Below are 21123 nucleotides of genomic sequence, written 5' to 3'. Positions count from 1 at the left end.
TATCTCACACATTGGTTAAATGGGCGAACGACTGTTCACACGGAGCGATCTGCGAATTTTTTGCTTACGATCAACAACGATTTGAGAACTTGTTTAAAGATCAAAATGGATGATTTCTCGCTCGTTGTTTGATCATTCGCAGCGTTTACACGTACGATTATCGTTCGAATTCGATCGTTATCGTGCGAATTTGCAAGATAATCGTTCCATGTAAATGCAGCATTACCATGTGCAGTGTATTTGTACAATTCCACCCCTTACCCCTATAAACTTTCCCGATCATGTAACATGCGTTTTCTTTGTGTCAGTCATCTACACAATGTGGTAATAGCACACAGATTATTGGTAATTGCAGTGCCACACCTGTACTACAATGCCAAATAATTCCATAACAGCATATCAGCAATAAAAAAAAAACATCCAAATAACAGTGTCAAACATTGCTGAAATACAGTAATTTACGCAGTGTGTAAGTACTAAACCACAGTTCCATGTCTAATGCGGTCCTCAACAGGCTTCCTTTATCTACAGTCATGTGATGAACCTTCCTCTTTTTCTTATTTCAACATAAAATGTTGGTGGTTTTAGAATCAGTTGCTAGTTTTCCATACACATACAGTGGTCATTATGTTCCAACATATAATAGTCATCCTAGAACAGGGATGGAAAACCTTCAGGCCTCCAGCTATTGCAAACCTACAATTCCCATCATGCCTGGACTGCCAAAGGCATGATGGGAATCGTAGTTTTGCAAAAGCTGGAAGGCAGAAGCTTTCCCATCCCTGTCCAAGAACAAAGCTCAATAGTGTATTAGTGTATTATTGTGTGTTTAAAGGGAATCTGGCAATATATTTATACAGCCCCAAGGGCAACACAATTTAAAGTGTCACTGTCGTTTAAATTTTTTGAAGAAATCAATAGTACAGGCGATTATAGGAAACTTTGTAATTGGGTTTATTAGCCGAAAAATGCATTTTTATCATGAAAAAGCAGTTTAAAGCTCTCCCCCTGTCTTCATGGTTCTCTTATGGAGAGGGTTGAGGGAGAAGAGGCACCAAAACAGGACAACAAAAAGGTAATTTACAGCTACATCGGGTTATCTCCTCTGAGGTCCGCACTGAACTCTCTGACCTCTGAATACCGGCTTTCACACAGGTCCAGCTGTGTAATCCTTTGTTCTCTCCTGGCAACTAATCTCCCTTCTCCCCTCTCCATAGGTTGGACAGGGCTTGACTGATGTAAAAGAGTCGAGATTTCCTGATAATGAGCAGTGGATGAGAGAGAGGAGGGAGGAGGGGACCAGAGGAAAGTCTTTTTGAATGCAGATAATGACATATTTGCCTAATAAACCCAATTACAAAGTTACTTAAAATCGCCTGTTTTTTTTCAAAAAAAAAAAAAAAAAAAAAGACGACAGTGACACTAAGGCTGATAATTGCTTCATGTAATAGCTCCTGTTAAAAGGCAATGACCAGCCGACATGCATCTCTTCTCCATGTGATAGAAAATACATAGGCTAACATATTTGTCAATTTAAATCGATTCAGTTACCAGATAGGAGTGTAAAGAAAAAAAAAAAAAAAGGTGTCACCCTTCCCTGTAATCTGCTGTTCACTACCAGTTGTGGGGAAGTTCTGTCTCTGGTAACAAAGACATCAAGAGCAACACAGGAAGTGGGGGACAGGGTTTAACTAGTGCTATATACACAAGACAAGGAAAGCGGATGGAATGTGTAATTGCAATCTGTGAGCCTGTCTTCTTTCTCCTGAGGATCTGCACTGTCCCTGAATGGCAAATCTAGGTTTATCTCTCATCCCAGCAGACGGAAGTTGGTGCTTAGTGTAACCCCTTCCTTGCTGTGCTCTTGCTGTTTATTTCCGCTAACATAGCAACTTCCAGAGCCAGTGCACCAGTAACCTCTTCTCTCTCCACATGCCATCTAAAGTAGCCTTCTGTTATTCAAGTACTGGTGATACACTTACTAGCAGCTGCTTGACTTCAGATTTAGGAGATGGCATTTAGGCAATACCAGGGCTATCGCATATTTATGAACTAGAACTTTGCTAGACACCAATCTAAGGACTGCTAGTGACATATAATGTGTTTATAACCATTTGGCATCCATATTATTCACAATGATAGGGTAAAAATGAAGGGCACCATACCTATACTAAATATAAAAGTTGATCACTTGGGAAGAAATTCAGGTCTAAGATTAACCTGCTAAAGCGGGGCTAATCTGCATTTTAAAAAATCCTGTCCGAAAGGACTGAGGCTGGAAACACACACACAGCAGTTTGCCGTTAAGTGTATTTTAATGGGATGGACAATATAAAAGGGAGGACGTTTACTTTTTCCTGTTGGATCCACTTCTGGCTTTGGCACAAAAACTGCAGTGGCACTTACCTCCCCTCCCCCCTCTTCAAAAAAAAAAAAAAAAGCTGTGTGTGTTTCCAGCCTAAATATACTTCAGAAATTTAAAGGGATTTCTAAAGTATATTTTACAATGTATTTTTTCCCCTCTGGACAAACATACCATGTTCCCAACTTACTGTTTAGCAACTATGTAGACAGCTGCATTTACTTGAATGTACTGTAATATAATGTTACATAATACACATTGAATAGATACATTTTAAGGCACTCTGTGTGTCAGGATGAGCAATTCCATAAATGTAAAAAAACGTTTTGGCTTGGGCCACAGGCAAAGATTCAGCGCCGTCTTTGAACCCTCTTCTCATTAGAGACTATACTATAAGCCACTGTGCAAATGTTTCCAGATGTGGTTAGGAGGCGAGCCTAAACGCCGCTCATAACAGGCCCCCTTTTATATCCGCTATAAATACACACAGCCATGTCATTTTCTAGGCGCGTACAACTGGTTTGAAAGCATTAAAAGACGCTCTTAACTAAAATGATAGGCATAGTTTTCTATATAGAGGTATATTATTGTATACTATGTTACACAAATTACATATTCCAGAGAAACGAATGTATTCCGGCTAGTTGGCAAATTAACCAGATCAATACCAGAAAGAGTTTTTGCAGAACTCATACAGAAAGCAGTGCTCGAACGCAGTACCTTTGTAGTCTTTTAGGGTACTATTACATGGAAGGATAATTGGCCGAATCGGCCCTATCCGGGCGATTATCGCTCCGTGTAATAAACATAACAATCAGCCAATGATCGTTGTCATCGGCTCATAGTTGATATAGGTTTAGACCTATAATTGTTGGCCACCGACCGCGCACCGCTACGTGTAATAGTGGTGCATGGTCGGCGGCTGACGATTAGCAAAGTAAATACATTACCTATTCATGGTCCAGGGCTCCTCCTGCGCTGTGCTTCTCAACGTGTCCTGCACGCTGCAGCTTCAGAGCAGCCTGTCTTAGCTGACTGGCCGCTCAGCCAATCAGTGGTTGGGACCACCGCGGCCAGTGATTGGCTGAGTGGCCTGTCAGCTAAGCTGCAGCGCGCGGTACCCGGGGAGGAGCCCTGGACCATGGATAGGTAATATATGCCAGTTTAGCAAGGGCATCGGTAACGATGTCCCTGCAGCCCTTGTTAAACGATTATCGGACCGTGTAATAGGTCCAGTAAACAAGCACCGATCTAGCAGAACGGCGCTCGTTTACAGTTAATATCGGGCCCCCATCGGCCCATGTGATACTACCCTTAGAAAGAAGAATTTTCTAAACAGGTTACGCAAGTCCTGTTTAGGGAAATTATGTGAACTGCAATGTATACAGCATGACCGGCAAGATCTGTGCAAAGGATTTACGTGGCTAGTGTTGCTAGAGGAAGCTTCTTTCGGTTCTCGTGTGAGTTCATTTCTGCTTGGTCTATCATCTTGTGGTTAACACTACCAAGAAAAACCATAGCGGAGACCAGACCACTGTGTGTCAGTACCATGTACAGAAAGAGTGGCTTGTATGGCACCCTAGCCTTATCGTAAACATAAAAGTACTAAAAACTTCAGATGTTCAGCGCAGGTCATAGTATAGTATGTAATATGTTCAGACATGTCAAGTTGCATTTACTTAAACACATTCCTGATCAGTTCTGTTAGTCAGCCTGCATGACAAATGAGTGCACACCCTGAGACACTGTTAAAGGGATTATCCAGCAAAAATCTTTTTCTTTCAAACCAACAGGTTTCGGAAAGTTATATAGATTTGTAATTTACTTCCTTGTAATTTCCTGTACTTATCAGCTGCTGTATGTACTGCAGGAAAGGTCGTTTTCTTTTGAGTCTGACACAGTGCTCTCTACTGCCATCTCTGTCCGAGACAAACTGTCCAGAGCAGAAGCAAATCCCCATAGAAAACCTCTCCTGCTCTAAGCAGTTTCTGTCTCGGACAGAGATGTAAGCAGAGAGCACTGTGTGAAACTGGAAACAACCTTTTCTGCAGGACAACAGGATTTGAGACTTGAGATTTTTAAACAGAAGTAAATTACAAAATCTATATAACTTTCGGAAACCAGTTGATTTGAAAGAAAAAGATTTTCGCTGGAGTACCCCTTTATAGCCCTATTACACAGAGCCGTGATCTGCCGAATCAGTCCAAATCGGGCAGATATTGCTCCATATGATAAAGACAACGATAAGCTGAGGAGCAAGCAATCATTCGCTCATCGGCTGATCGGCGTCTTTCAACTAGTTTAAAAATCATTGGCCACCGGCCTCACATCTCTCCATGTAATAGGTGAGGCAGCCAACAGCTGATTAAAGGAGTACTGCATTATATAGAAAATAATCAAGATTATACTTACCTCTTCACGCTCCTCCTGCCTTGTCACTGTGTCCTCCCAGTGACAGCCCACTCAGCCAATCACTGACCAAGAAGGGACTGGACATCGGTTAGTGATTGGCTGAGAGGGCTGTCACTGCAGAGACATGTTTGTCTGCAGGGGAACTAGAGACACGCCACAAAGACACTGGGGGAGGGTGGAGAGGTAATCACGATCCTTAATATTTTCTGTATACTGATGCTGGAATACTAGCAAGGGCTGGGCAGACATTGCTGACTATGCCCATGCTGCATGATCATCAAGACAAATAATAGGCTATGTAAGTGAGAGCAGCTCCAGAGCAGCGGTCGTACTCCGCTTATCGGGCTGTGTAAAAATTTAAAGCGCTAGTATACATAGCAGTGTGTTAAAAACAATATTAAACATATAGCATGCGAAGCTTACATAAGAAGAAAAATATCAGATAATGACCTATGGTTTAAATTGTTTTTGAGGGCCTGATCCACCGATCTGCTTACAGAGCCCATTACACGACTGATAATCATAAAACACCTTCAATATTATAATTATAAAGTCCTCAAAAAATATTTCCCACATCCTACATACAATAGAATTAACCAAAGAAAGGGGGGGAAGATTAGGAAAATAATAAAACAGAAGGTTTAAAAGTAGCTTATGCTTTACAAACCATCAAAAAATGACATACAAAAACACTCAAAATGTGGAGCCTAGTGACAGCAGAACAGAAAAAACTGCTCAGGAACCTTCTACTTAAATAACCCCCGTAACAGAAAGATGGTTAGGCCAATAATGGGCTTAACCGAAAGTTACCGAGTAAACAGGTGAAGAATCTACCGCATCCCTGTTCAGAACAAAGAAACCAACCAAAACAGTAAAATTAGAAGTGCACAGTGCATAATGGTAGATAAATGCAGGTACAGTGGGATTAAAGGAGGAGTCCAGCGAAAATTTTTATTAAAGTATTGTATTACCCCCCAAAAGTTATACAAATCACCAATATATACACTTATTACAGAAATGCACATAAAGGGGGAGATTTATCAAACATGGTGTAAAGTGAAACTGGCTCAGTTGCCCCTAGCAACTAATCAGATTCCACCTTTCATTTTCCAAAGAGTCTGTGAGGAATGAAAGGTGGAATCTGATTGGTTGCTAGGGGCAACTGAGCCAGTTTCACTTTACACCATGTTTGATAAATCTCCCCCAAAGTGTTTTTTTTTCCCTGCACTTACTACTGCATCAAGGCTTCACTTCCTTGATAAAATGGTGATGTCACTTCCTGGATAAAAATGGTGATGTCACTTCCTGGATAAAAATGGTGATGTCACTTCCTGGATAAAAATGGTGATGTCACTTCCTGGATAAAAATGGTGATGTCACTTCCTGGATAAAAAGGTGATGTCACAACCAGACTCCCAGAGCTGTGCGGGCTGTGGCTGCTGGAGAGGATGATGGCAGAGGGACACTGAGGGACACAGGGCACTGGAGGGACACTGAGCATCCCCCTGCCATCATCCTCTCCAGCAGCCACAGCCCGCACAGCTCTGGGAGTCGGGTCGTGACATCACCATGTTATCCAGGAAGTGACATCACCATGTTATCCAGGAAGTGAAGCCTTGATGCAGTAGTAAGTGCAGGAACCCCAGCCATATCCGACGTATGTTGCACACATGATGGCTTCTTACAGGGAAGTCATCATATGCAAAACATACATCATGTATGGTCGTGTGTCCTATTACATTTAGGGAACCTGGCACAACAAAACTAAAACCCGACTATCCCACCACACTAGAAGTATGCTCAAATCCAATCACTCAGCATTTGAATAATGGTGTCTAAAGAAGTTGGATGCAGCCCTGCGGCTGCCTGGAAGACATAGATAAAGCCATAGGCTGTGTTTATGTTCTCAGACTCCCTTGGGGTGCATCTAACTTCAGCCACCAGTAATCAAATGTTGAATGACCAGACATGAGCATGCTCAGGTTGCGCTTTTTTTTTTTTTTTTTTTTTTATAGAAAAAGGCAAAATTAGCAAAAAACTTAAATTTGATGAGACTTTAGTAAATCAGGTCATATGCACATTATAGATGGGTTTTTTTATCCGTCTCCATTTTCACATGATCGAAAGGCTCATGGGCTTTTATAGAAGAGAATAAGAAGAAAGGCGCACTGACTTTTATAGAAGAGGATAGGGGTCAATAATAGATCCCTTGTACTCATGTTTTCCAGGACTACCTAGAGTGGCATCCAACTTCTTCAGCCACCAGTATTCAAATGCAAAAGGTTTGGGTCTGGACCTCAGCACGCTCGAGGTTCACTCATCTCTATCGATAACATATTTTAGTACCTGCCTGTCAACATACACCATTAGGAGAACTATAATTCAATCCCACCACAATGTTATCATAAACAGAGTAAGGGATATATATACAGTGGTACCTTGATTTAAGAGTAACTTGGATTGAGAGCGTTTTGCAAGAAGAACTCACAGTTTTTCAAAGTTGTAGCTTGGATTAAGAGCATTGTGTTTGGTTTGGTTTTGGTTTAAGAGCTCCCTGTACTGGGAGGGAGGGGGAGGGGTATGATCTGCAAAGCGGGGTCTACAGCCCTGTATGCTGACCCAGGAAGTCTCCCTCACCTTCCAAATTATAGCAGATCAACTTCAGGCTGGGGCTTACATCAGAGGACAGGACTGTGGAGGTACACTCTCCATAGCTTGTAACCCCTCTCTCCCCGGACAGAAAGTGCTGCTATACTGTGCCCACATCTGCCCTGCTCATGCTCCCTGCAGTCTCTGTCAGCCCTTGTGTTTCCCATCCTCTCCATTCCTGCTATAATCTGACTCACACTACTGTATAGAAAAGTTTCGGTCACTGTCCTCCTGCACATCTCTGTGATTCGAACTTTCTGATTGGTCCATGCTAAACCACACAGCCCTCTGACAGCAGCCCTGCTTCTCTATTCTACCCTGTTGTACTACTCTACTGCATTATGGGGATCTGCAGTTCCATCCTGTATCTACAATCTGTGGCAGTTTTTTCATTCTTATGCACTTACTATACATTATACTCCACATACTGATTGCTATACTATACAGTAACTTATAATATGAGACATTCAGCTGTTTCTCATTGTTTGTTTCATCTGTTCTACATGTAATTTAAAAAAAAAATAAAAAATCATTTTTGGGGTGTGGAACCAATTGTCTGTATTTCAGTGATTTCTTATGGGATATATGTTAGTGACTTGAAACGAATAAATAGAAAGTACGCGTGGCAGAAGCAGAACAGAATTCTTCTCATCACTTAAACAGTTAAAGCTTTCCGGTGTTCCACTTACATCATGGCTTTCTGGCAGCAACAAACGGTTAACAGTAATTAAAACCCGTGCTGTGGTTGGCGTGGCATTGTTTCACCTTGTCGTTTGTCATATTCGTCATGCTGTTATCCTCTGCACCAACTTCACATACAAAAGGTATAATTACAGAGAGGAGAAACATCATAGTTTCTCCTTATGTTAGAGGTAATGTTATTGGATTAGAAAAACATAGCTGCTTTCTTCCAGGAACAGTGCCACTCCTGTCCTCAGTTTTTGTGCGGTATTGCAGCTCAGTTCAACAATTTCTAGGGGACAGAAATGCCCATAGAAATCAATGGGTCTGTGGAAATTGCGACAGCTTATGGATTGATCCATCATGGAGTAAGGTGCCCCCTCCTCTCCAATGACAGATGTTGGTGGATGAGAACAGTCAGACAGTTTAAGATGCTTGATCCTTTTGTTCTCTGGGATATAATCAGCTGCCAGGGACTTTATTTCCTTTCCCCATTCAGAGTACATGCATTATTGACTGAGCAGAGCACGCATGTGCAAGAGGGAAGACAAGAAAGATACAGCTGTAGACCATATTTTCATTTGGCCTACAGTTATTAAATAAATATATATATATAGTTTTATGACTAAATGCTCTGACCAGTGCCATTGTGATTTTTAGAGATGAGCAAATTTACAGTAGTAACAAAGTGAATCGCTTCTTAAAGAGGTTATCCAGTGCTACAAAAACATGGCCACTTTCTTTCAGACATAACACCATAACACGACTCTTTTCTTCAGTTCAGGTGCGGTTTGCAATTAAAGGGGGACTCCAGCAGGGGGGGCTATTTTGGGATCTGGCCGGGGAGGAGGTGGCTGAGAGAAAAAACATCCACTAACCTCTCCGTTCCAGCGGCGGGTCCCGTATCGCGGTGCTCCGGTCCCCGGCCGCTTCCTGGTGTCGGACGCGGGCTTGAGACGTGACGTCTCAAGTCCGCTCAGCCTGTCAGTAACAGAGGTGGGATCCGTTTTAAGTGCGCTCAGATCCCGCCTCTGTCACTGACTTGCTGAGCGGACTTGAGACGTCACGTCTCGAGTACACGTCAGACACCAGGAAGCAGTCGGGAATCGGGGACCGGAGAGCCGCAATACAGGACCCGCCGCTGGATCCGGGGAGGTGAGTGGACGTCTTCTCTCAGCCACCTCCTCCCCGGCCAGATCCCAAAATAGCCCCCCGCTGGAGTACCCCTTTAAGCTCCATTCACTTCAATAGAACTGAGCAGCTAAACCCCGCCCAAGCTGGAGACAAGAGTGGGGCTGTCTCTGGAAAAAAGTGGCTATGTTTTGTAGCGCCGGATAACCCCTTTAATCTCTGCAAATCACTCATTATTCTGCTGCTTTTTAAGGGTACACTCACACTTACCGGATCCGTAGCAGATTTCATTTAAATAACTGAACACAGCATCAAATCTGCACCATCAAATCTGCTGCGGATCCTGCAGGTCTGAGCACAGCTATGACACGGCGGGGGGGGGGGGGGGGGGGGGGGCGGCATGAAGGGCGGCAGGAGCGGGTCGGCTGTACTACCGAAGATTACATCACTGTCAGAAGAAATGCGGACGGGGGTTGACACGAATCAGGTATGTATAATGCACTACACTTCCGGGTCCACGGGCGGGGGTCAGGGAACACGGGGAAGGGGGCCATTCACATACATAACATACATTACAAAGTTGTAAAACTTTAAAATGTGTGTTATTTTGTGAATAATTTCTTAGCACCGCTCTACCCCTTTAACTGACTGCCGCTCCTCCTCGGGTGCTGGAAAAAGCTGTATCTAGTCCTGGGAAACGTTTCCAAATTTTCTATGTAAGCAAGCGCTTACCAAGCCTATTACATGATGATGTCAGTGCAGCCGTTGTTGTGTATAGAAAATAATAAAGTTACACTCACTTCTCCAGGCTCCCTGGTGTTCTCCTGCCTGTCCCTCTCTCACTGCAGCCACTTCTAAAGCCATCTCTGCTTGAGATGAGACAGCACAGGTGCCAGTGATTGGCTGAGCAGCCTGCCACAGCACAGATGGGTCAGGAAGTGTCAGCGGCGGCTGAGGTGAGTAGGGAACAGGCAGAAGGACACCAGGGATGCCTGGAGATGTAAGCATACATGTTTATTTTCTATATACCTTTAATTATCCATCGGCCATGCATCACTATTACACGGAGCCATAAGCAGTTGGCAGGCAATGATTTTTTAACACAATAAAAGACTATGATCAGTTGATGATCTGCTCCTCGGCTGATTATTGTGTTTATTACACGGGGTGATACCTAACCGATTTCTCCATGTAACAGAACCCTAACTGGCGTTATTAACAGGATTGATCATGATCAATAATCTTTTTTTACAAAAACTGACTGAAACGTGTACAAAGTGTGAGGTTAGACATAGAAATCACATTAGCACAGTGTCTTTTACAATGAATATACAGAGTAAATATACTGTAGCCATGTACAAACACGTTTTATCTGCACATTACATGTTTACATTGTTTAACATTGAGAAGATATCCTGTCAATTGTTTCTCTTATCTTCCCTTAGGCTGGGTAAAAGCTCCTAACAGATTGACATCTAAAAGGTCAAAGAGGAAATTTACTTTCACAAAGTAGATCTACATGAACAGTTCTTCCTATAGGCGAAATCCAGTACGTAAGTCAATCTATGTCTTGGATAAATATGAGATGACGTTCATGGAATATATGTGATTGATGTATTGAAAGGGGCATAGATGACCATGAGAAAAACATAGTTTTTTTTTGTTGTTGTATAAGGCTGTGTAGAAGACGACATTTAATACACTTGAAGCTGCAGGATTCCCATTTGCTTTCACATAGAACTAGAACAGTCCCTCTTGTTAGGCTGGGACGGCAGAAATCTTGGCCCCACAATGATTGCCCTGCATCACAGCTAAGGTAAACAGTAACCCAAAGGTAGCAATAACTAATCTACCAATGACAAGGGAGTCATCTGAGATGGCTTCTTGCAAGTGTCAAGTAGTGGTTGCAGTGAAACCCCACTCACTTAGCTTATTTGCAATGCAGCACAATTACTGCAATCTTTGGCATAACACAGTGATCATTGGATGTGCAACCCCTATCATGGGCAAAATAGCCTAAAAAGAGCAATTGTTATGACCTTGACAGTCCACGGATATGACTAGGAAATTTTATTTATTATTTATTTTTATTTTTTTATTTCCTCCCAGACGCAGGATGCCTTTTGTATGTCAAGGTACTAACTAGATTCTCTTCCTATAGTGCTAACCCTCTTTTTTCTTTGTTGTAGATGAATATGTTCCACATCTCTGAGAACAGACAAAAGAAGAGACCTCCAACAACTTTGTATTCTGGGTACATTGTGAAAAGCTTGGTCATAAGCCCAAGGGCCCATCATTGTTCATGTTGTACAGGTGTGTAATATGACACATACATTGCTAGGGGCTTATAACGTATAACATCAGAGGTCAGTTTTGAAAGATTCTGGTTTCAACACATACATATTACAGGTATTCCTCCCACGAATTAGTCCTGAGTGAGATCAAGTGGGTAACTTGCCAGAAGATAACACTAGTGGTAGTGGGAGAGCTGAACCATGTTGATTCGCAAAATTTCCCTACGTGTAATTGTCATTGTGATGCTAGAATGTGACAGCAGGGTTACTTTATATATGATGCAAATTTAAGTACTAAAAGTCTCTGATAGGACCCCAAGCCTTTACATAGCATTTGCATTACTTGGAGCATAAACTAAACTGCTGTTCTGGTTATCATTTGAACCTGGACTAGTAGACATCAGCGAATTTACAGTAATAAAGAATCGTATAGATTAGATATCTCGGCAATCCGCTCATTAGCTGGCTGACTATTAACTCCTTGCCACTCCTTTCCGGGTGCTGGAAAAAGCTGGGTCCAGTCCTGGGAGCCTGGAAACAGGCTATTTAAGGTAACCATGGATTTGTCTATAGAGCATCAGTCAACTAGACATAAGAGAAGCAGCAAGGAGTATACATTTAAAGGAAATGTGTCAGCTGCAATTCATGTTTCAAACTTCTGACACTGTTAGATAACTGTAATGGAAAGGAGACACGTGGTGCCTTACATATATATGTCTGTGCTTCCAGAACATAACAAAATGCTTTTATTCTATAGTTTAAAGGGCCTTTTACACGAGCAGATTATTGTGCAATTAATTGTTAAAGGGGTAGTGCGGTGCTAAGAAATTATTCACAAAATAACACACATTACAAAGTTATACAACTTTGTAATGTATGTCAATGGCCCCTTTCCCAGTGTTTCCCGACCCCGCCCGTGGACCCGGAAGTGTAGTGCATTATACATCCCTAATACGCGTCGACCCCCGTCCGCTGTCTTCTAACAGTGAAGTAATCTTCGGGAGGCCGGCCGACCCGCTCCTGCCGCCCCTCATGCCGGCCCCCCTCTGCCGCATCATAACTGTGCTCAGCCGCGATTGGCTGAGCATAACTGTGCTCAGCCAGTCACGGCTGAGCATAGTTATGACGCGGGAGGACCGCCTGCAAAACTGGCATACAGCCATAGCCATAGGCTGTATCCCAGTTTTCCAGGCGGTCCTCCCGCTGTATCGACCTGCTGCACGGAGCAAAATCGCCTGAACTGTTGATTTCTGCAAAAACAAATTTAACGACAGTGACTCTTTAAGAGTAGAGATGAGTGAACCTGGAGCATGGTCGAGTCCATCCGAACCCGATTGTTCGGCATTTGATTAGCGGTGGCTGCTAAAGTTGGATAAAGCCCTAAGGCTATGTGGAAAACATGGATATAGTCATTTGCTGTATCCATGTTTTCCAGACAACCTTAGAGCTTTATCCAACTTCAGCAGCCCCCACTAATCAAATGCCGATCGTTCGGGTTCGGACGGACTCAAATCCGAACCCGGTTCGCTCATCTCTATTTAAGAGTCAAAGAGGCTCTTCTGAGCTCCTGAAGTGCAGCAAGCTGTAACACCTCCTTCCTTCCCCTCCCATACCTGACCCTGCTTGGGACTCAGCTTCCAGGTGTCAATCAAGCAGAGAGGGGGGAGAGAGGAGACATTCCAGCCTGCAGCTATTCAGGAGCTTGGAAAAGCCTCTTTGTGACTCATTGTGCCAAAGAATAAAAGCATGCATGCACATCCTGGAAGCACAGACAGGTCTATAAAAAGGTATCATGTGTCTCTTTGTGCTAACAGCCATCCAACAGTGTCAGCTGGTCGATGCCCTCCCACTCTCGGAACTCGTGGCAGCATGGTAGAAGCCAGCAGTAATGCAGAAGTGCCGCATAACCTATAGTCCCGTTCTGCAATATACTTCCGCTTTCTATAAATCTTGACGGGCAGGAGTGCTACATGGAAGAGGGGGTGCAAGCCTAGAACATGGGTACTCTAGGCCAGGCCAATTTGACACAGGGCTGCAAGTTTATAAGTAGTTTTTTAGGACAATAACTGCATCACCTGCCGAACAGACCCCAGGACAGATCTTGGATTAAAAGCAGCTATCTGAAGGTACAAGCAGTTTGAGGGAGGGCAGATTGTGGGTACAGAGTCACTATAAGTTTATGCAATTGCCTAATATTTCAGTGCATTGTTATGACAATTGCTGCCTCTAGGGGTGGGAATTTACAGGCCCAAGTGACGGTTGTTAGAAGATTTACAGAATGCTGAGCCCACACATTCCTTTACTGTAACAAAGAAACTACATCCGATGCACCACCACTATACAGTGATGCAGGATATGCCTAGTAATACTGTATATAACTTACAAAACTCCTTTTTTCCGCCTGTAACCCATAGTTGAAAAACAATTGTCTGGATATGCCATAGATTTCTACAACCCTAGCATTGCCCGCTGTAAAATGTTAAAGGCGTTATCCAGCGCTACAAAAACATGGCCACTTTTCCCCCTCTCGTCTCCAGTTTAGGTGGGGTTTTGAAAATCAGTACCATTGAAATAAATGGAGCTTAATTGAAAAGGGGTTATCCAGCACTACAAAAACATGGCCACTTTCTTCGAGAGACAGCCCCACTCTTGTCTCCAGCTTGGGTTGGGTTTTGCTGCTCAGTTCTATTGAAGTGAATGGAGCTTAATTGCAGACCACACCTGAACTGGAGACAAGAGTCGTGTTGTCTCTGCAAGAAAGTGGCCATTTTTTTGTAGCACTGGATAAACCCTTTAAAATCTATAGTCAAACCCATAGTAAAATCCAAATAGAAACTGTGTATAATGGTCACATTTTTGCATCCATAATACAGCGGCAAACCACAGCCTGAAAAGCTGATGACCTGAACCGACAGGTACAGTGCATTATCATGTCTCCACCAGCAGTGACAGAGTTAAGTGGATTATGATGACGCCGGCATCTAATTCCTGTTGGGGCTTGCAAAATATCTCAATAACCTAATACTTCCAGGAAAGCTATAATGTAATTACAAGCAGAATCCAATATTTAAAGAATAAAACAGATTGCTCCCCAGCACATTAAATAGAACTGTAATTACATTGTTATACTGAAACCTAAAACCTCGCTGACCCACCTCAAGCTCATTCAGTTCTGCCGTTACATGACTATGTGCTGATAAAGATCAGACCCACTGGCAATATTCATCATCCACGCTGAGTGAAGGATATTTTGTAAATAATTGGAACGTGTTGTTTGTTATACTATTGTATACCACACCCCTAAAATAATGTTTTTTTTTTTAATTCTGAATAACATGTAGAACAGATGAGAAACAGCTGAATATGTGATATTATAAGTTACTGTACAGTATAGCAATCAGCATGTGGTGTATAATGTATAGTAAGTGCATAAACCTGAAAAACAGCAGCAGTTTGTATACAGGATGGAGATGCAAATCCCCATAATGCAGTAGAGTTGTGTGTGTTCAGCATGGACCAATCAGGAAGTGAGAATCACAGAGCTGTGAGGGAGGACAGCAACAGAAACTTTTCTTTACAGCAGTGTGAATGGCTGAGTGTAAGTGAAGGCACATTATAGCAGAAGAGTGTATAGCTGAGTGTGAGTGCAGGCACATTATAGCAGGAATTAAGAGGATGGGAAACACACGGACTGACAGAGACTGCAGGGAGAGTGAAGGAATGAGCACGACATTTGTGGGGACATAAATGCAGCACTCTGTCTGAGCAAAGAGGGGTTACAACTATAAAGAGATTACACCCACAGACCTGTCCTCTGATGTAAGCCCCAGCCTGAAGTGGACCTGCTATGATTTGGAAGGTGAGGGAGACTTCCTGGGTCTGAGTACAGGACTGTAGACCGCGCTATGCAGGCCATACCCCGACCCCACTCCCACCCAGTACAGGGAGCTCTTTAACCAAAGCAATGCTCTTAAACCAAGTTACAATTTTGAAAAACTGTGAGCTCTTATTGCTTCTTGCAAAATGATCTTAATCCAAGTTACTCTTAAACCAAGGTACTAGTGTGTGTGTGTGTGTGTGTGTGTGTGTGTGTGTGTGTGTGTGTGTGTGTGTGTGTGTGTGTAATTATATATATTGAGTGATTCAAGAATTTCTTTTGAAGAATGTAAAAAAAAAAAAAAAAGCTACAAGAAATGAAAACATCTTTACACATGAGGGCTTTTGTCAAACAGGGCATAAAATGGAGAAAAAAAACAAAAAAAACTAAATAATAGAAGCATATGAGGAAAACATAAAGAAAGAAACCACCACAGCTACAGAATTTTGTGTTTAAAGCGACTCTGTACCCACATTCTGCCCCCCCCCCCCCAAGCCGCTTGTACGGTCAGATAGCTGCTTTTAATCTAATATCTGTCCTGGGGTCCGTTCGTCAGGTGATGCAGTTATTGTCCTAAAAACTTTTAAACTTGCAGCCCATAGACATGGCCTAGAGTGTCTGTACCCTAGGCCTGCACTGTCCCTCCGTCTCTCCTCGTCATTAGGAATGCCCCAAGCAGGATTTCTCCTAATCATCACTTGTTTGAATACTGAACATGTGCCTTAATGATCCAGCATATGTGTAAGGTGCAGACAAGTGATGATTAGGAGAAATCCTGCCCTGGGCCATTCCTAATGATGAAGAGGGAGGAGAGGAGGGACAGAGGGGCGGTTCAGGACTAGGGTACAGACACTCTAGGCCACGGCAATTTGACACAATTTTACAGGTGTAAAAGCTGTCTTTTAGGACAATAACTGCATTACCTGCCGAACTGACCTGACAGATCTTAAATTGAATGGGTTGTACATCAAAAATCTTTTTCTTTCAAATCAACTGATATCAGAAAGTTATATAGATTTGTAATTTACTTCTATTAAAAAATCTCAAGTCTTACCATACTTATTAGCTGCTGTATGTCATGCAGGAAATGTTTTATTTTCAGTCTGACTTTTCTGGCCGAGACTGGAGAAGTCAGATGTCAGATCGCAAGCAGCGTAGCTGGTAAGTATACATTGTTTGTACTTACTGTCACAGAGTGTCTCTATGGGATGGCTCTCGTGCCACTCAAAGAATTGACATGTCAATTCTTTGAGTGGGAAGCAATGGAAGGCAAGCCATCCCATAGAGACACTGTGTGATACTGAGGCAGGCAGGATTCCAAGGTGGGGAGCTCCGCTGCAGAATTCCGCCTGTTTTACTCAGTGTGAATGGGCCCTTAAAGAGGAATAAAAATGTATATGTGGTTGGGGTAAAAAAAAAACAAAATTAGCCCCTTTTTTCTTAAAGGGAACCATTCACCCCGTGGCCCCCGGCAGAAACTGACATACAGTGACATAAAGGTCAATATACTTACCACATCGCTCCCGGTCCCGTCCCGGATCCCGTTGTTGACACGGAGAAATCGCTGATTCTTCTTCTCCCGCCCATTATGGTAATGAGCTGAGATGAGTCCAACGTCCATAGGAAACGACGGACGAGTCCAACTTACTCATGAGGTCCTTTTCTCATCGCCGCCCATCCACGCCTCCTGGAACTTGATTGACGTCTTCAGTCTTCAGTCTTCTGACGAATTCCCGCGCAGGCGCCGTTGCGATGGTCTCGCCACCTCTTCTGCGCCTGCGCGGTAAACAGGATACGTGTTCGAGACAATCGGCGCACGCGCAGTAAACAGTGGGGCTGCGGAGCGTCTTCAATTGTGAACTGCGCATGTGCCGAAAACGACTGTCACGGCACCTGCGCGGGATCCGGCGAGAAGAAAGAAGACGAGGAGGAAGAGGACCCGGCGTCAATCAAGTGTTGGAGGCGGGGAGAAGGCTGGAATTCGGACCCGGCGGCGCTCATTACCATAATGGGCACGAGAAGAAGAATCGTCGATTTCTCTGTGTCAACAACGGGATGGTGTCCTCTCATCATTATGAATGCCCTCAGGCAGGATTTCTCCTATTTATCACTTGTCTTAACACTGCACATGTGCTGGATAGTTAAGGTACATGTGCAGTGTTTAGTCAAGTGCTGATTAAGAAAAATCCTGCCCTGGGGCATTCCTAATGTTAAGAAGGAGGGACAGAGAGGCAGTGCAAGCCTAGGCACAGACACTCTAGGCCACACCAATTTGACACAGGGCTGTAAGTTTTAGGGTACGTTCACACATGCCGACTCACAGCGGAAATCTTGCTGCGACTTTTGCAGCGAGATCCGCTACGAGTCTAGGTCCTGGCAGGTGTCTGTCAATACATACTCGCAGAGGTCTGAAAGACCGTTGCGGGTATGTAATGCAGCCGTCCCCTTAACCCCTTCGGCTCCCCCGCTGTTTGTTTATACATTACCTCTCTCATTGCCGCACTGGGTCCCGGCGTCCTGCTCTTCGGCCCAGCCAATCAGTGTGTTGCCCAGCTGCAGCCACCGATTGGCTGGGCAGGAGAGCAGGACCCTGTGCGGCAAGAAGAGAGGTAATGTATACAGAGAGCGGGAGAGCCGAGTGGGACCCAAAGGAGTTAAGGGGGCGGCTGCATTACATACTTGCTGTGGTCTTTTAGACCGCTGCGAATATGTATTGACAGACACCTGCCAGGACCTTGACTCGTAGCGGATCTCACTGCAAAACTCGCAGCGAGATTTCTGCTGCGAGTCGGTACGTGTGAATGTACCCTAAAAGTTGTTTTTTTTAAGGACAACTAGCAACCAGATTCCACCTTTCATTTTCCAAAAAGTCTGTGAGGAATGAAAAGTGAAATCTGATTGGTTGCTAGGGGCAACTGAGTCAGTTTCACTTTACACCTTCTTTGATAACTCCATCCCCTGCCGAACAGACCCCAGGGCAGATCTTGGCTTAAAAGCAGATTGTGGGTACAGAATCACTTTAAGGTTTGTTTTTCGGCACTTACTACAGTCCAAATAAAAACCTGTAATGACAGCAGAAACTAGCCTTAGGGCACTTTCACACAGCCGAAGCATTTTACATCAGTATTTGCAAGCCCAAACATTTGTAGTTTTTGTCTTAAAAAGAGGCAATTCTGAGTCATGGGTTTGTGGCCACATTTTTATAGGTGACTTTTTTCAAAGTAACTAAAAAATTTGTGCAATTGAAACTAGCCTAAAGAAGAAAACACAAGCCACAGATTTAGTTAGATTATAGTAGCAAACACTAAATAATGGTACTTTTACACGGAACGATTTATCGTTCGAATTTGCACGATAACGATCGAATTCGAACGATAATCGTACGTGTAAACGCAGCGAACGATCAAACGACGAGCGAGAAATCGTTCATTTTGATCTTTCAACATGTTCTCAAATTATCGTTTGTCGTTCGCAAAAAATTCGCAGATCGTTCAGTGTAAAAAGTCTTTCAACAACTTCACCTATGTGAAAACGATTGCATAACGATTTGTCCGTACGATGTATCGTTCCGCCTAAACGCTGATCGTTATAAAAAAAACATTGTTCATTCAAAATCGTTAATCGTGCGTTTGGGCGAATTATCGCTTCGTGTAAAAGTACCATAAAACACTGCTAATAAACTTGTCTGAAACGCCTTAAAAAAAAAACTGTGTGTGAAGTGGTGGAAATTTTTGAAAACTGACATTTCACAATCCTAGAAACACAATAGTCCTATAAGAATCATTATGTATCCAAGCTGTCTACACAGGAGGAAGAACTCAGCTGAAAGGATTCAATGAACTTCACATCCATAATGGCAGGATTAGGTTGTGCAATGCCCTTCACCCATTCATGGCACAGCTTTACCCCCTCCCCTCCATATCAGACAGTCATCTATTGGCACAAGTGGGTGTCTGGCTTGTCATCTCCTTTGTACAGATCTCTAGATTGTTTTATCTGTAAGGTTGGAGTCCTCACATGCCCTTTGTATGTAATAAATTATAGAGAGTATCTATACTTATACAATATTTACTAAATATTTACATATCTTGCAGTTTTCTATTGCTGTGGAACTTTCATGTAACTTTTTTTTTTTTTTTTTTACAGTACTGAAGAATACAACTGTCTCAGCTCTGCTACATCCTTACCTGTGTGACCCACCCAAGAGTAAAACAATAGAACATACCTGTAAGTGATAGGGTTCCCAGCTGCAGGATGAACCTAATCCTGGAAGGCTGAAGCTGCAGATTGTATGAGAGTGGCAGCAGCTCCTAGATGGTGTTTGCAGTGAGTCCACTCCACAAACAGTCACCTCCTGTAATGTCACCCAGGACTGACTGAGCCTTTGTATCCAATCCCTGTGAGTAACAGGAAGGTGCCAAATGTTTTAGGAACCCCTCAGTCATACTCCACCCCACCTGTCCTGGTGTGGATAGAGACTACACCTCCTACTCCTTCCACACCACAGCATTCCCCACCCCTCCTCCTCCTCAGCAGCAACATTTCCTCCCAGATCCCCTCCCAAAACTCAAAATAACGCCTATATCTACTCTCACATCCCCTCCAACTTCCAGCAGTCTGTGTTAGCTGAGGCATGAAATATAGTCACTACTGGCATGCTGAGATTTGGAGTTCCATAAAAACAAGAATAACCTGGCTGCTTGGGCTGGGTTCACATTGTGTTATTGTGCTTTGTTTACTGCACAGGTTTTTCTCATTAGTAAACTTATGAAAATGTATGCATTAATGTACCCTTTGACTTCTATGGAGAAATGTATGCAAACGTATGTACGTTATTTGGTTTATGTTTCAGTCTTTTTTTAATTAGTTTCTTGGTTTTTAATTTTTTTTGCTAATTGCTGGATGCAATATGGCTGCAGGCAAATTTTTGCATACGGCAAAAGAAACGTATGTGCTGCATGCCTGTTTTTTTTTTTTTTGTTTTTCTTTTGGGGGGGGGGGGTTTCGCATAATAGAATTCAGCGGGAGAGGCATATGTTTTCTACTGCATACATTTATACAGTGATATCTATATATGTTGAGGCTATGTTCACACTGCGTATGAGTCCGGCCGCATTTCGTACGCCGCCGTACATGTGCGGCTGAAACTACGGGCGTGGGAAAAATAGACATGCGGCCGGATGCGTACGAACCGCGAACATACGCCCGCAGTACAGTTATGCTTCCCTAGCTTGTTTCCAAGCGATCTGAAGCAGGTCATTTACTTGGAAATCTTTGCCCAGCCCCATAAACCACACAGAACCTTTTGGATTGAAAAATCAAGTTCAATTTGGCTGAAATAAGTACTCCGTACGGGACCACATGGAAATCCACGGCCGTGAGTTTCAACATTTCCGTCCTCAAACAATGGTCTTGTTAATTTTTCACAGCGCCGTATACGATCCGGCCGTAAGCTCATACATAGTGTGCACTGTGCGGCCGTATACTTTCAAGCGAACGCATCAACCTCAAAACTACATGCGTATATTCGCGGTTCGCACTACGGCCGGAAACATACGCAGTGTGAACATAGCCTCAATGTGTACCTTTCGTTTGTAAAAACTTTTGACATGTCATAGAGACATGTCAAAAGTTTTGATCAGTCTGGGTTCAGACGTGAACCAATTAGTGTCACATGATCAGCCTGGCTCCTAGCGTGAGGACCGTATTACACGGGA

General features: G+C 43.3%; 1 protein-coding gene and 1 long non-coding RNA gene across 2 annotated transcripts in view; one reads left to right on the top strand and one right to left on the bottom strand.

The window, feature by feature from the left end:
- TRPV4 (transient receptor potential cation channel subfamily V member 4) overlaps positions 1–19899 on the bottom strand; it is an 81273-nt gene extending 61374 nt beyond the window's left edge. The window contains exon 1 of the mRNA XM_069961359.1: positions 19632–19899. The gene's annotated coding sequence lies outside the window, so the exon portion shown is untranslated. The remainder of the gene's footprint in view (positions 1–19631) is intronic.
- Positions 10690–19990, top strand: LOC138785418 (uncharacterized). Its single transcript, XR_011362106.1, has 3 exons — positions 10690–10784; positions 11425–11548; positions 19553–19990. It is a non-coding gene; the product is annotated as an uncharacterized lncRNA (long non-coding RNA).
- Positions 19991–21123: the final 1133 nt, after the last annotated feature.

This window comes from Dendropsophus ebraccatus, chromosome 3, assembly GCF_027789765.1.
Source record: "Dendropsophus ebraccatus isolate aDenEbr1 chromosome 3, aDenEbr1.pat, whole genome shotgun sequence".
NCBI lineage: Eukaryota > Metazoa > Chordata > Amphibia > Anura > Hylidae > Dendropsophus > Dendropsophus ebraccatus.
Note: the sequence above shows the minus strand (reverse complement) of the source record. Positions and strands in the feature narration are given on the sequence as shown.